The 15,773-nt window shown below is 44.3% G+C and overlaps 1 protein-coding gene across 1 annotated transcript in view; it reads right to left on the bottom strand.

Annotated features, from left to right (window-relative positions):
• LOC122796501 (anillin-like) overlaps window positions 1-15,773 on the bottom strand; it is a gene marked incomplete at its 5' end in the record, with an annotated part of 1,089,678 nt that overhangs the window by 310,354 nt on the left and 763,551 nt on the right.

Raw genomic sequence — 15,773 nt, 5'->3', positions numbered from 1 at the left:
AAGTTGCTAGTTTGTTTAGGTTAGTTTTCTTGAGGTTAGTGAAGATGGGAGAGGCATAGAAGAGAGTAGATAAAAGATGGGAGTGGGCAATAGTAGCTCTAGCTGATGGGGTGAGGAATGGTTTAATACGGTATAAGGATCCTATCTTTCTATTTACTGATTTGATAGTGTTGTTGATGTGTTGATCAAAAGAGATTGTTATCAATGGTTATTCCTAGCAGTTTAGTTGTAGAGTCTGGAGAGATGACAGTGTTGTTGTTTCACAAGACGGTGAAATTAAATGGGGGGGTACGAATAGTAGGGGTGAAAAGAAGAAGTTTGTTTTTTTTAGCATTAAGGAGAAGATATCGTCTAGTAAACCATGTTTCTACAGTGTTAAAGATATTTTGGGTTTGTGAGATTAGATCAGAGGAGGAGGATGCTGAGCAAATAATAGTGGAGTCGTCTGCATATTGAATACAGGTGGCTCGAGGAAGAATAGCATGGAGGTCATTGATGTAGAGGGAAAAGAGAAGTGGACCAAGAATAGAGCCCTGAGGAACTCCGATAGAAATGGGCAGTAAGGAGGAGATATGGTTGTCCCAGAGAACGGCTTGTTGTCTGTTGTTGAGATAAGAACTAAACCATTTGATGGTAAGAGTGTCAAATGAGAGGGATTTAAGGATGTTAATTAAGGCAGAGTGGTTAACCATGTCAAATGCTTTTGAGAGGTCAATGAATAAAGCAGAAGAGAAAAGATTATTGTTGATTGTTGTTTATGGTGTCTATAAAAGAAAGGAGAGCAGTAGTGGTGCTATGGTGGGGTCTAAAGCCATGTTGACAGTTAGATATAATATTGTGTAAAGAGAGATACTGTACAAGTTGCTGATGAATACATTTCTCCATAATCTTTGCTAAAGGTGAAAGAAGGGCAATTGGTCTAAAGTTGGAGTAGTCAATACAGTTACCGCCTTTATGTAGTGGGATAATATGAGAGACTTTCCAGATATCAGGGATAGTTCCCTCTTGGATGGTCCTATTTATGAGTATAGCTATTGGGTATGCAATTTCTTTGGCTGCTTTTTGCAGAAAAAGGGAAGGGAGTTTGTCAGCAGAGGGGGTACAGGGTTTCAGTTTAACAATAAGTCTATAGATGAAAGAAGTAGAGATAGGTTGTAGAGAGAATTTATAAGAAGAGTCTACTAGATTGTTTGGAGGATAGAAGTCATTAGTGTTCAGTTGTTTAGCAAGAGATTGAATAGTTTCAGAGAAGAAAGAGTTAAACGCATTTGCAGTTTGGTAAGGGGTGTCAGGGTCAGCATTTAGTGGGGAGGGAGTTTTGGCTGTTCCTGGGGATAGGAGTCTATTGATAGAGGACCAGAATTGTTTGGGGTTATTGGAATGTGTCTCTTGAAGTTCACAGTAGAACTTTCTTTTGTCATTGAAAATAGCTTTTTTGGTAAGGTTTCTAAGTTGGCGAAAGTGAAGAAAATCAGAGCTGATTCTGTGGGATCTCCATTTGGCCCAAACTTTATTTTTAGAGAGGATTAGTTTTTTTGTATTACTTGAGAGCCATGGGGCTGTGTTTGATTTCATTCTAATGGTACGCTCAGGAGCATGTTTATTTAGAATGGAAAGAAAGGTAGAATTGAAGAATGAAACTGCTTCATTAAGTGGCAGTGTTTTTAAGGGGTTCCAGTTACATGCTCTGAGTTCGTTTTGAAATAAGTCAGTTTTAAAATGTTTGGTGGAACGTATAGTTCTCATATTGGGGAGGTGTAGAATGTCAGTCTTTTCTCTTGTAATGTAGGTTAAACAATGATCACTGAGATCATCAGGCATAGTTCCTACTTTGTATGTGATATTGGCTTTGTTTATGAGTATCCAGTCTAAAGAGTCAATAGAGATAAAAAGATAACTTCAACTACATTGACTGCTTATCTCAGTAAATATATTATTTATTTATTTACATTTGTTGACCGGGAGTGTCCGACTGGACGTAGGTCTATTTTCAGCAGAGGCCTGTGGAGAAAAGCTCCACATTTAAAATAGACAGTAGTTAAATTGGATTACATAGCGATTAACAATTTAACATGGCAATTAATTACAAACATATTTACAGATATATACTTTGTATTTTAAAAAGTTAGCATTCTAGGATACACTCATACCCCGTAGACAACTGCTAGTGCATTACACACTAACATACACTGTATATACATTTTAACAAGGTGAATACCACAGAGATTCTCAATTAAGAAACTGTAACAAAGGAGTTCCCTCCAATTTAGTCTGTTTTCCAGCCAATATTTCACAGCGTGTCTCGATTACTATCAATATATTTACTAATAGCTGCTACAACTATGTGATAGAAAGACTAGGTTAACACTATTCAGTTCAGCTGCATCACAGTTGAATAATGTGCAGCAAACACTCATTCATTATTCCAAGACCATTAAGTAGCAAAAACAGAAGTAATAGCGGTTGCAGGATAGCACAAAGGTAGTAACACTTTGGAAAACACAGTTTGGGTCAAGAGTCCCGACTGAGCACACTATCACAGAAGCCGCCAGGCAGGGGAAGGATGAGATATAGTACTATGTATTTAAAAATTGCGCCAAGGGACAAGCAGGTATGATATAGCCTTAGCCAGGAATCAATGCATTGCCCCTAATAACTGTACTACCTCAGATCCACTTTGCTGTTACTATATATCGATCTAAAATAGGAGTTACAGAATAAGGGCTTAAACAGGAACTATGGTTCCTAGCCAAAAAAAAAAAAAAAAAAACTTTATAAGGTCACTCCCAAAGGTATGGACAGGTGGGAGGAGGAAGGGAATCTGAGGAAGAATACAAATGGACAACACGAATGCATAGTTATGGTGAATACATAACTTTTTTATCTTATGTTGTCATTTTCATGCATGGAACAAAGTCCCCAGCTATGGTAACCTTGGGGGTCACTCATGGAAGGATGTACCGGAGAACCACACAAAGTACAGTTGTGTACCTACCATAAATGTAGATGTTCGAGTGTATTCACTGTTGCAGTCATTACTCTTGGGTTATCCTGCTGGCAGGCTACCCTCAGTCGGCCAGAATTCCAAAGTCTAGGTCCGGCGTCGGTTGCTGTCGCCTCTTCCCTGACATCAGTGTGCCAGAGGTATAAAAGATGCAGCCAACGCCATTTTCTTCAGTTTTTCTTGCTCCAGATGTCAGGTGCCCCCAAATTGGTAGGCTGAAAAATATGCCAATAAAAATGCATGCACAAAAATAACATTTCCTTCTTCTACAAGCAAATACACCAAATAGGTTGTGTAGGATAGAGAAGTGCAGATAAGTCCCAGCAAAGAAAAGGGGGATGGTGGGTGGGTAACCTGGACTGCAACAGTGAATACACTCGAACATCTACATTTAATAGGAGTTATGTCCTTACCATAACGTTCCATGTGGAGTGTTCATCTCGCCTTTGTTCTTACACATGGGTTCGGAGCCGATCCTCGGCTCCGTGCCGGCCTCTTGCAAGCTCTGCATCGAGAAGAAGCTCGAGACAATCTAATACCCACAATCCCCCTCTGCCTTTACCTCAGATCTAGTTTGCAAGCAAACCAATCTACAGAATAGCACATTCATGCTTATACACATATGTATAGAAAGAATCTACAGATAACTATATATATATCTAAACAGAGACATATATATATATATATATATATATATATATATATATATATATATATATATATATATATATGCCAACTATGTACACAATATCGTAACAGTAGCAGAATGCTCCTGGCCAGGCATCAAAAACGTTCTTCCTAAGGGTGGGAGGGTGGGACTGTAAGAACAAAGCGAGATGAACACTCCACATGGAGCGTTATGGTAAGGACATAACTTCTATATGTGATAGTGTTCAATCTCGCTTTGTTCTTACACATGGGTAGCGTCCTAGCTCCTTGATCCTGAGGAACTCACGGGAGGACGTTCTTGAGCACAGTGGAACCAAAGGTTGCCCTGTCCTAGAAACCTTGTCTACTTTATAATGAGAAATAAATGTATGTGGCTTAGACCAAGTAGCAGCCGCTGAAATAGCACCCAGTGGTGGCGAGCTGCATGAGCCAAAGACATAGACACTGACCTTGTGGAATGTCCTTTGGGTTTGTGTAAAAGGGGTTGATTTGAAGAATCGTAGACATAGATTATACAATCCGTTAACCATTTAGAAAGAGTTCTTTTGGTAACTGCAAGTCCTTTCCTGCTATCAGCAAAAGCCACAAAGAGTTGATCTGTTTTCTGTGATCTTTTGTTCTATCCAAATAAAATCTTAGCTGTCTGTGAACATCCAATTTGTGTAACATATACTCCATTTTGTTGGAGTGGTTTTGAAGAAAGTGGGTAATTCAATGGACTGATTAATATTGTTAATAGAACACACTTTAGGAAGGAAGGATGAATTGGTTGAAGAGAAACTCTGTCAGAGTGAAAGATCAAATAAGGGTGCTTGATGGAGAGCCTGAAGTTCAGATACTGCCTAGCGGAAGTAATGGCTACCAGAAAGAGAGTTTTCCAGGACAAAAATTTTAATGGGCAAGAAGAGGCGGTTCAAAGGGGCAACATTAATTTAGATAACAATAAATTTAGACTCCAAGGTGACGTCGGAGATCTGACCGGTGGTCTAATATGAAGACTCCTTTTAAAAGGCTTTACAAAGTCTGTGGGCCATAACAGGAGCTCCACATTCTTCCACATGGAAATTCGAAATGGCAGCCAATTGAACTCTTAGAGTAGCAGGAGAAGCACCCTGATGAAATAAGTCCGTTAAGAACTCTAATATCTTATTCAAAGGAGCTATAACAGGATCCACATGGTGTGTATTCGCCCAGAATACAAATCGCTTCCATTTGCTAGTATATGTTTTAGTAGTGGAAGCTTTATGCGAAGCCACCAATATATCCTGGACTGCTGCTGACAAAAGATCAGACCTGGCTAAGTTGGGAATTGGAGCAGCCAAGCTGCTAGATGGAGTGACCGGAGCGCGGGATGGGGAACCCCTGACGAGTGAGTCAATAGATCTGGCTCTGGGTCCAGAATCCAGGGTCCCCGAATGCAGTGTATCTTCAGGAAGGGAAACCAAATTTGACGAGGCCAGAATGGAGCAATGAGGATTATCGTCCTGTGTAGGTTCCTGGCTTTCTGGAGAAACTTTGATATCAGAGGAAATGGAGGAAATGCGTACAGGAGTCCCGGGGCCAATCGTAAAGCAGTGCGTCCCTGGGGACTTCCCTGGAGGGTAATAGGGCAAAGTAGCTCCTGCATTTGGCATTCATTGGAGGCAAACAGGTCGCAGGAAGGCTGGCCCCGTCGCGAAAAATCCTTTTCGCCACTGACTATTTTAGGGACCACTGATGCGGTAACAGAATTGCTCTGCTCAGCCTGTCGGCTATGGCGTTGGATGACCCGGGATGTGCGTTGCTATTAGAAAGCGACCGTGGACTCCGCCACTGCCAAATTCTCATGGCCTCTCTGCATAGTTGATAGGACTTGGTTCCCCTTGCTTGTTTATGTACCAGACTACAGACATGTTGTCCGTCTGAACTGCAATAGTCCCTAGAGGAAGAAGGGGAGCAAAGTGTTGCAACGCTAGAAACACTGCCCTCAACTCTAGAACATTGATGTGCAGATTGTACTCCAAATTGGTCCATTAAGCCTTGGACTGTCTGTCCCTGAAAGATGCCCCCCACCCTATCAGGGAAGCGTCCGTGGTCACGTAACTGTGGGCGTGGGTAGCACAAGCGGCCTCCCTTGGAAAGGTTGCGTTTGAAGCCACCAGTTTAGATCTGTTTTGCATGTCTTTGTTATAAGAATCTCGTGTGTTAGAGGTAGTTGTTGAAGCGACCATTGTGCAAACAGTAGCCATTGTAGGACTCTCATGTGCAGCCTTCCCAGGGAATTGCAATAAGGGAGGCTGACATGAGGCCCAACACCTTCAGTACTAGTTTTGCAGGAGATTTCCTTGACAAGAGTAGAAGGCGTATATGAGTCTGAAGTGATAATATCCTTTCTGGGGAAGCCTCAGAATCAACTGGCGTGTGTTTAATTCTGCTCCTATGAACAAGATATTTTGTGATGGCTGAAGTAAGGATTTTCGAAGTTTACGGAGATCCCTAGGTGAACACACAGTTGAAGAACAAAGTCTCTGGCCTGCAGTAGTTGGCCGGTGGTGGCGAAAGGAGCCAGTCGTCCAGATACGGAAACACCTGGAATCCCTGGCGTCTCAAGTGAGGCGCTACCACTGCCATGCATTTGGTGAAGACCCTGGGGGCTGGGGTCAGACCAAAGGGCAGGGGTGGAAATTGAAAGTGACTGGCTCCCAGCCGGGCGCAAATGATCTCTGGATGCCCTGGCCATTTTGATGTGGTAGTATGCATCCTCTAGATCTATTGAGCACATCCACTCGTCCTTCTGTAAGAATGGAAGGATCGATTGAAGCGTGACCATTGAACTTTTCTTTCCTGGCGAAAGTATTGAGGTAGCTTAGGTCTAGAATGGGCCTCCAGTCCCCTGTTTTCTTTGGAACTAAAAAGAACCTTGAGTAAGTCCCGAATCCTTGCTGGTCTGCTGGGACTGGTTGGATGACTCTTTTCTAGCAGCTTTGAAATTTCTATAGCTGCTGGCTCTCGCAGATGGGGCGGTACATCTGGGAGTCTTTTCTTTGGGATGGGATGGGATAGGAAGGGTATGTTGTAACCTCTGGTAACCACGCTTTTTACCCACTTGTCTGTAGTTATATTTTGCCAGGCCTGAGGGTATAAAGCTAAGCGACCCCCGACTGCCTCCAGAGCAGGACAGTCGGGCCTCCTCTCAGGAGTGCTGGAAAGGTTTACCAGGGAGTGTTTCCCTGTCACCTTGATGTTGCGGACCCCCTCTGCCGCCAGGGCGGCGTCTTCCACCTCTGCCCCTCCTCTGCCTCTAGAGGGGCATCACCCTGTGTGCCTGAGAAAGATCCTTGGGGTTTTGAAACCACATTTTCCACCGTTGCCCTTTGGGAATGCGGTCTGGTTGGGGTGGAAAACGGACTCCGACAGCAGACAGAGTCTTTCCCTCTTGTTCACACGGGTAAGGGTCTCCTTTACCTTGGGGCCAAAGAGAGTGGCACCGTCAAATGGGGCGTTTGTAAAGGAAGACTTGAAGGCTTCCGCAAAGGAGCATAGGCGCATCCAGGATTGTCTACGAAGAGCAATCGCTGAAGCTGTTGCCCTACTCGAACCTTCGGCTGCGTAGGAAATCAGCCTCATGGACGAGTTAACAATCGATGTTAGGGTATTAAGTTGCGCTGTCACTTTCTCTGAGACAGCTGCATCTGTAGCACCCTGGAGGGTATCGCCCAACTCTTTGACTAGATCCCTCTGTAGACGTGTAAAATGGGTCAAATAGTTCAGGGACCGCATGGAAAAAGCCGCTGAACTAAAAATGCGCTTCCCGTATCTACCCATCGTCCTAGAGTCTTTATTAGGAGGATTGACAGACGAAGATGACTCCGACATCTCCTTTTTCGTGGCTGCTGCCACCACCATAGCGTCTACTGGAACTCCTTTTGTAAGGTAGGACTTATCCTGTGGTGCTGTGATATATTTGTTAGGTTTCCTTGGAACAGGTTCCACTGTGTCAGGAGCCTCCCACGCCTTGAGCAATTAGGTTCCATTGGTTAGGTCGAAGGCGGAGTGACCCAGGAGGAGGAAGGGCGAGCACCAAATGCCTTCAGCAGAACTGACTCATCCTCAGAAGGGGGAAGGGACTGCCAGTCACCTCTCTGCTTCAGGATCTCCAATATGTCCGAAAAAGAGACATCTTCTGAAGGTGACTTAGGGGACCCCTCTGACTCATCTAAGTCAGTATCAGATGTCAAGGATTCCTGTGGAGAATCCAAGTGTCTCCTCTTACACAATCTCTTCCTAGGGACTTCCTCGTGGGGAGCATCCGAAGAAGCCTCGGAGGAAGAGGGGGCACCCTCCAGGGGTGGCTGAGACACTGGTGCCAGACGCTTGGATGTGGCTGTGGGTGCAGATGAAGACAAAGGCCCTTTATGGGGAGGAGAGACTGCTTCCACTGATGTGGTTGTCTGGGTAGACAACACCTTCCTCATCAGGTCGAGCAGCCCCGGGTCCCGCATCGAAGAGTCCCCGGTTCGAAGAAATGGGAAGAATCCCGACACAGGCACGAAGGCATCGACCCGAGGACGGAGCCGAATCGATCCGCCGAGGCCCGAGGGGAGAGTCGGAACCGACACGTCGGTTCGACTCTCGCCCCGGAACCAAGGACAGACCGTCGGCTCGAGACTCCGGTACCGGGTCCGGCGGTCGAGGTGAGGAACAGACCGAAAAGGGCGGTTCTGGACCGAGGCTCCACAATCAGTAGATCAGCCTCTTCCGGCTCCAAAGACTGAATCGGTCTCGGAGGAGGAATGGATGGAGATACAGGAGGCCTTCAAGTTTCGACACCAACTGGGTGGAAACCGAAATAAGTTTGGAGAGGGTCGAATGCTCCAATAACTTCTGCACCACGCGATCCACATCGACATCCGAAGTTTGGAGGAAGAGCGGTCGAAGGAACCGAAGGCGGAGCCGACCTCAATAAGGTCGAAGGAGGGAGCTCCATCACGGTTCCAAGACTCGAGGCTCAGGAACCGATACCAGTTGAACACTTTCGGCCCGAAGTCTGTGGAACCGGTGATCTAACCTTTGAAGAAGAGCTCGGAGCCGATGACTTAGGCTCCGGCGTCTTCGACTCCTTAGAGGACTTGATGCCTGGTCAGAAGCATCCAGAGCCTCTTGGAAAGCAGGTTTCAATAGACCTCTGTCCATTAGTTTCCTGCCTATCTGTCATGACCCTCCCACTAAAGAGTGACAGATGGAGCAATCCTCTTGTAAGTGGAGAGGGCCAAGGCAGTAGACGCAGGAACTATGGTTGTCAGTGACCGACATTTTTTGGCCACACTGACAACGCTTGAAACCAGACTTTACCTTCTCAGACATTATAGGGAAGAAAGACAAATCCAGTAAAAACAGTCAAATCCGATAAAGTTAGTCAAAACCGATGAAAAATTGTCAAATCCGGTAAAATTTTCCTTAACTAGGTAAAATATGAAGGGTGTAGGCCCCGACAAATATTTAACCGATAATTATAGTTAACGGTACCAATAAATTAACGGAACCACAACACAATCATACAGTTAACACTGAAAAACATCAAATAGAATAGAATCCTAATAAAATATAACAAATAAAGTTATATCTTAGCTTAGAAACTCTCGAGCTAGCTCCCAACGATGCGTATGCAGCAGCGGCAAACTAGATCTGAGGTAAAGGCAGAGGGGGATTGTGGGTATTAGATTGTCTCGAGCTTCTTCTCGATGCAGAGCTTGCAAGAGGCGACGGAGCCGAGGATCGGCTCCGAACCCATGTGTAAGAACAAACGGCGAGATTGAACACTATCACATTGGTAGGTACACAACTGTACTATGTTCATCGTGTTTCACTGTTGCAGTCATTACTCTTGGGTTGAATCCTAAAGCCGAGGAAGGGCGGCTGGGCTAAATAGGGTTAGGAGAGGCTATGAGGCCCTGCAGAACTGCAGTGCCAAAGCCTGCTCTGGACTTACAGTAAAGAGGTAAGTGGTAGTGCTTTGTGAAGGTGTGCACTGAACTCCAAGTTGCAGCCTCTAAGATATCTTTGGTTGGTACTCCTCTGAGGAAGGCTGCTGAAGTGGCTGCTGCTCTGGTGGAATGAGGCCTAATGCCCTTAGGCACTGATTTGCCATGTTGAAAATAGCAGAAACGGATGCAATAGCCTATCCATTTAGAAATAGTCTGTTTTGAGATGGCCTTTCCTTGTGATCCTGCAGCATATGACACAAAGTTGCTCAGTCTTTCTGAAAGTTTTAGTTCTGTCCAAGAAGAAGAGTAACTGCCTGTGTATGTCCAAAGAATGCAGAATTTTCTCACCCTTGTTCTGTGGATTAGGATAAAAGGTAGGCAAGTGAATGGTTTGGTTAAGGGCCACACTGGACACTACCTTGGGTATAAATGTAGGGTTTGTCCTCAGAGAAACCCTGTCTGGATGAAAAATGAAAGGTTCCACAGCCATGAGTACTTATAACTCCGAGACTCGCCTTGCAGAAGTTATTGCTAGGAGCAGAGCTGTTTTCCAGGATAAGAATTTTATATCTGCCGTTGATGCTGGCTCGAAAGGAGGCAGTGTGAGTTTTTCCAAAACATAATTGAGGTCCCAGGCTGGAATTGGTGCTCTCCTTGGAGGTCTAATGTTTTGGCCCCTCTGAGGTACTGCCTTATTAAAGGATGAGAAAAAATAGGTGGTTTCGTATTGTATTGGGCTGAAATGACAGAGGCATGAATCTTAATTGATGAGAAAGAAAGGCCTTTGTTCAGCATCTCAGTTAGGTATTGTAAAATCTGAGCGATATTTGGTACACATGTGTCACTGCCCTGTTCCTGGTTCCAAGCACAGAATCTCTTCCATTTTTCTGCATAAGATTTTCTTGCACTGGGCCTCTTGTCCTCCAAGATAACATTCATAACAGCTTTTGAAAGAGGAGTGTTCTGAATAGCTACATTATCTGCCATGCTGCCAGATTTAGGTTCCTGAATTAGCTGAGCAGGATCTGTTTGTTTTGTTGGGTCAGTAAGTGAGAAGTTTGACGCAATATCCATGCTGGACCTTAAGACAAGCTCTTTAGGATGGGTACCAGTGCTGGCGTGGCCAGTCTGGTGCAATAAGTATTTTTTGGCTTCTCTTGTCTGACCTTTAGGAGTACCCTGGGAAGGAGAGGCAGTGGGGGAAAAGCATATACTGTTAGATTTTTCCAGCTGAAGGATAGGGCATCCACTTTCCATGCTTGCTTGTGATAAATCATTGTGCAAAATCTCTGCAATTGACAGTTGTGAGGGGAGGCAAATAGATCTATGTCTGGGCATCCCCATTTCCTTATTATCATGCTGAAGACTTGTGGATCCAGTTTCCATTTGTGGGGATCCATGAGGTTTCTGCTTAGTTCGTCTGCCAGAGTACTTGTTTTTCCTGGCAGGAATTGTGCTTACAGGTGAACTTGAAAAGCCAATGCTGGATCCCATAAGGTCATTGCTCGTCTGCAGAGGGGGTAGGAATGTGTACCTCCCTGCTTGTTTATGTACCACATGACCGTAGTGTTGTCTGTCTTTATCAGTAACTGTCCTGGATGAAGCAGGTCTTTGAAAGCTGTCAGGGCATTTTGAACAGCTAGCATCTTTTTTTGATTGATGTGAAGATGCATCTGGTTTGCAGGCCATGTGCCCTGAATACATTTTCCTGCCATATGGGCCCCCCAGGCATAATCTGATGTGTCGGTTGTCAGTGTCTGTCTGGCTGTGGGTAATCTGAATGGCAGACCCTTGTTGTGGAGACAGGCTTCTGCCCACCATCGAAACTCCTGTTGCAGGCAGGGGATGAGTGCAATTACTGTCTCCAGGCTGTGGCAATGCTGAGTCCAAACACTTTTTAGATACCATTGTAGTTTCCTCATATGCAGTCTAGCATATGGAATAAGTAGAATGCAAGATGCCATGAAACCCAAGGCCTGCAAGACTTTCCTTGCAGATAAGTGGGTTTTTGTTGCCAATTTCTTCAAGTAGGTAATCAGTTGCTTTTGTTTGTCTGGCATGAGAGAAGCCATCTGGGCAGTTGCGTTTAAGCTTGCACCCAGGAATATTATCTCTTGAGAGGGCACTAGTTTTGATTTATTTTCGTTTTCTGTGTACCCTAGGCCAATTAGTAGTCATTTTACAAATGCCAGATGCTTCAGAAGAATGTCTTTCTTCTCTGCTTGAATTAGGCAGGCGTCCAAGTAGGGATATATTTGAATTCCTTTTTGTCTGCCAAACGCAATTACTGATGCCAGGCATTTTGTGAAGACCCTGGGCGCAGTAGATAAGCCAAAATGGCAGTGCAGAGAATTGGTAATGCATTGAGCCAGCTATGAATCTGGGGTATCTTCTGCAAGATTGTCTGATTGGGACATGCAGGTATGCCTCATTTAGGTCCAAAGTTACGAGCCAAGCCTTCTTGCCCAGCATGGGCAGTAGCTGCTGTAGAGTCAACATCTTGAATTTTGGAACTTCCAGAAACGTATTTAGTATAGACAGGTCCAGTATTGGTCTCCAGGTTTTGTCCTTTCTGGGTACTAGAGAGTCTGGAGTAAAATCCTTACCCCTGCTCTTGTAGTGGTACTTGTTGAATGGCCCCCATGTCCATGAGGGCTGTAATTTGTTTTTGTGCCTCTGCCCATTGACTGTGTGGGAGGTCTGGCATACCTTTTGACCTTGGTAGGTTGTGAAAATGGAACTTGTAGCCTTGGGACACTATGTTCAGGACCCATTTGTCTTGGGTAATCATTTGCCAATTTGATGAAAAAAGTGCTAGTTTTCCCACTAAGGGGGATGCCAAAAGAAAAGCGCTTGGATCTGGAAGAGGAAAGTCATTGGGACTGTTTCCTGTAAGGTTGTGATTTGTCTTCTCCGCTTTTGAAGGTAGGAGCACCCCATTGTTTAGGCCTGTGTGAGCCTTGGGGCTGAGATCTGCCTCTGGGAAGCCTGTATCTGCCTCTTTGTGGTCTGTCTGACACTGGAAAGGACCAATTTTTAGAGGGCCAGTTCCTGCTAAACCTGGGTGGCTGTACCTGTAAGAAATCCTTGACTGTCTGCATGGATTTTGCTTTATCCTCCATTTTTTCAACACCTCTTCTGCTTTAGTACCAAACAAAGTATCATGCTGTAATAGAGCATCTAATAATTTTGCTTTAACATGATCAGACAGATTCTGTTCCTTTAACCAAGCATGCCTCCTAAACAACAGTACCTGTAACAGCGGCCCTGCAAGAGGCCTCCAGTGAATCATAACCACATTGCAAAGTATGCTTTCCCACTTGTTCAGCTGCATGCAATAAATCCTGCAATTCCTTGTTCTCTGAACTATCAGTATTTGTCAACATTTTCTGTTTAAGCAGTGACATTAAATATTGCTGATATTTAAGCATATGAAACTGACAATTTAAAGCCCTTACAGCCAGGGTAGCAGAAGTGTAGACTTTTTTCCCCATCTGTCTAGAGCCCTAGAATCCCTATCAGAGGGGACAGTTTTTTTTTGCAGTGGAAGCTTTAACCCCTTTGGGACTCTGAGATATAGTTTCTGGGTCAGCACCGGGGTTTTTATATAGGAATTTATGAGAATCCGGGACCCTGTAGTATCTGTCTGGCTTAGCAGGTGCAGGAGGGTAAAGAGTCTGGGGAAAGGCCGGACTCTGAAAATACATAATCTACAATGTCCTGAACAGGTGGAATAGCAAGAGGTCTGTGCTGAGGAAGTAGCAGAAAGTCTCTGAGCCTTTTCTTAGATTCAGAATAATCTTGGCTCTCCCAGTGGAAATGCTCCCTTCATGGTATGCAGGGTTTCCCCAAAAGAATAATCCTCAGGAGAGGCTGAAGGAATGGATTTTTCAGCATCAGAATCCTCATAGGGAAGCATGGAATAATCCTGTTCAGAAGAGGAATCAGAGGAAATAGAAACCTAATCAGAGGAATCATACTCTGTTCTCTTGCCTAGGCCTCTTATCAGGAGGGGGATGGGAGCCCCTGATCAAATTAATTAGGTCTTCGGCCATTTTGAGCATTTTTTAGGCATGGAAGTCCGAGGAGGAGAATGCTGTACTTGTTTCTTTGTCTTTGTAGCTGAAGATGGCTTAATATATAGTTGTGTAGGTCTGAAGACACCCTCAGAAGCAGATGCCTGCTCAGCGGCTCCGGACCCATCTGAGGGAATGATTTCCTAGTGTCCAATACCTTGGGTTTCCAGAGACCCAGTCGGCTCCACGTGGGAGTCGGAAGCGGCCTGTGGCTCTGAGGTAGCGGGCACCAGGGGCTGCCAAAGCACCTCACGGAGAACCGGTGACTGGCCTAGCAGAGGTTTTATCCTTTTCCTTGTCCTTGCATTTTTTGTAAACTCCGGTTGTCGGCTGGTCCGACGGCATTATATAATTAAATCTTCTGCCAAATTAATGAAATGCAAAATCGAACAGACGCTTGATAGTGCGTTGGTTAAATCTAGCACAAAACCGACAGCTAGCAACGTTGTGATCAGGGCCTAGGCAAGGAATACAGTAAGAGTGAAAATCCTTATGAGGTATTTGCTTCCCACAAAAAATACAATTGTTAACTTTTTCTGACATCGGTCTGGAGCAAGAAAAAAGTTTCTCCAATGGGGTACTTAGCTTTAATGAAGACTTTGGTTCTGAAATTCGGATTTGCAAATCTCAGGAGTCGGCTGACCGGCACTTGCGAACTGCTTTTGCAGACTGGCAGAGATGGGCGTCAGTAAGGTGGTGTCTCTGGTAAACATACAGAACAGTTAAGTGTGATTACATATGCATGCTAGGACAGCAGATATCAGTGGATCCTAAGAGTGGTCATTTATATGGTCCAATAGAACAAGCTGGCAGAAATGGTGAATGCTAGGGGCCTAAGAGAGATCTGATGGGAAACTTACACTGCCAAGGCAAACGTACATCACTTACTCATTGAAAGCACCCCCACCCCCCCCGAAAAAATCCTGGAAAATTGAACTACCCCCATGCAGATGTGAGAAACACGTTCTACCAAAGATTTAGCCTTCAAAAATAAATATGGGTAACCACCTCTACAGCATCATGTGGATCAGGTAACTTGATTGCTACAAGTCAAATGATCAACCTGTCAGTAAATGAGGAAATGGCAGTGAGTGTTGTCTAGGATATCAAGGGAACAGTAGACCTTCTCAAGAAACCTGGATTAAAGAACTTGGGTCTGGGAAGTCTGATCACTTACCTTTTGACTTTATGCCCCTGGACAGGTGATCCCTACAAACATTTGAGTGGTACCCTTTACCGTTCTTGTGATTCCAGTTTGACAAGATGTGTAGTGCTGAGGAACACAGCAGCTAATGCCACAAAAGACTGAGAAGAACACACAGTAAGTGCAGAAGAGTTAATGGTCCTATTTCAGTATGTGCAGACAAGGAGACGTCTTAGGTCTGAGATGCAGATACAGATCTTTCAGTTAGAAAGAAATATAGATACTTTCTACCATATGCAAGGAGCAGATGTGCACAGTGTCTGCAACAGAGCAAAACTATATACTCTGGAGGGATACACTCACCCCTTTAATCTAGGGGCACAAGATGCTAGCATGGATTATGTGCGTGCTATACCCGCCAACTCTAATACAAAGATTTTTTTTTTAATTTTTTAATCAGTTGCAGTACAACGAAGCTACATCTCAAGAACGTTGAGCGACTTAAGCTATGCAAATTCTGACTTTATTAAAAAAAATGCACATATAAATTAGCTGGTTATACCATTACTGGAAACAAAGAAAAACGTTTATGCCCATACCTGGTATATGAAGGTTGGTTTTCTGTAGAAATAAAAAAAAGAAAATCCAGTTTAGAAAGCAGCATTCAACTCCAACCTACATTAGTTCAACCCACAACCCCCAAATATGGTGATGATGATCCAAATTATAACATGAAGTTTATGACTCATTTTCAGTATGGCAATCTGCATTAGCAGAGATTGATGTGAGGTTATCTTAACAGCACATATCTTAGAGTGTGGACTTTGCAGCAAAAGCAGGATGTTAAGGACTTGCACTGCCAAAGCAGAATGACCTCAATGGATTGTTGTTAGCTGTGTTGCTGGGAACAAAAAAAT

The sequence above is a fragment of the Protopterus annectens genome, chromosome 3.part0 (genome assembly GCF_019279795.1).
Source record: "Protopterus annectens isolate FY-2018-M chromosome 3.part0, PAN1.0, whole genome shotgun sequence".
Classification (NCBI taxonomy): Eukaryota; Metazoa; Chordata; order Ceratodontiformes; family Protopteridae; genus Protopterus; species Protopterus annectens.
Note: the sequence above shows the minus strand (reverse complement) of the source record. Positions and strands in the feature narration are given on the sequence as shown.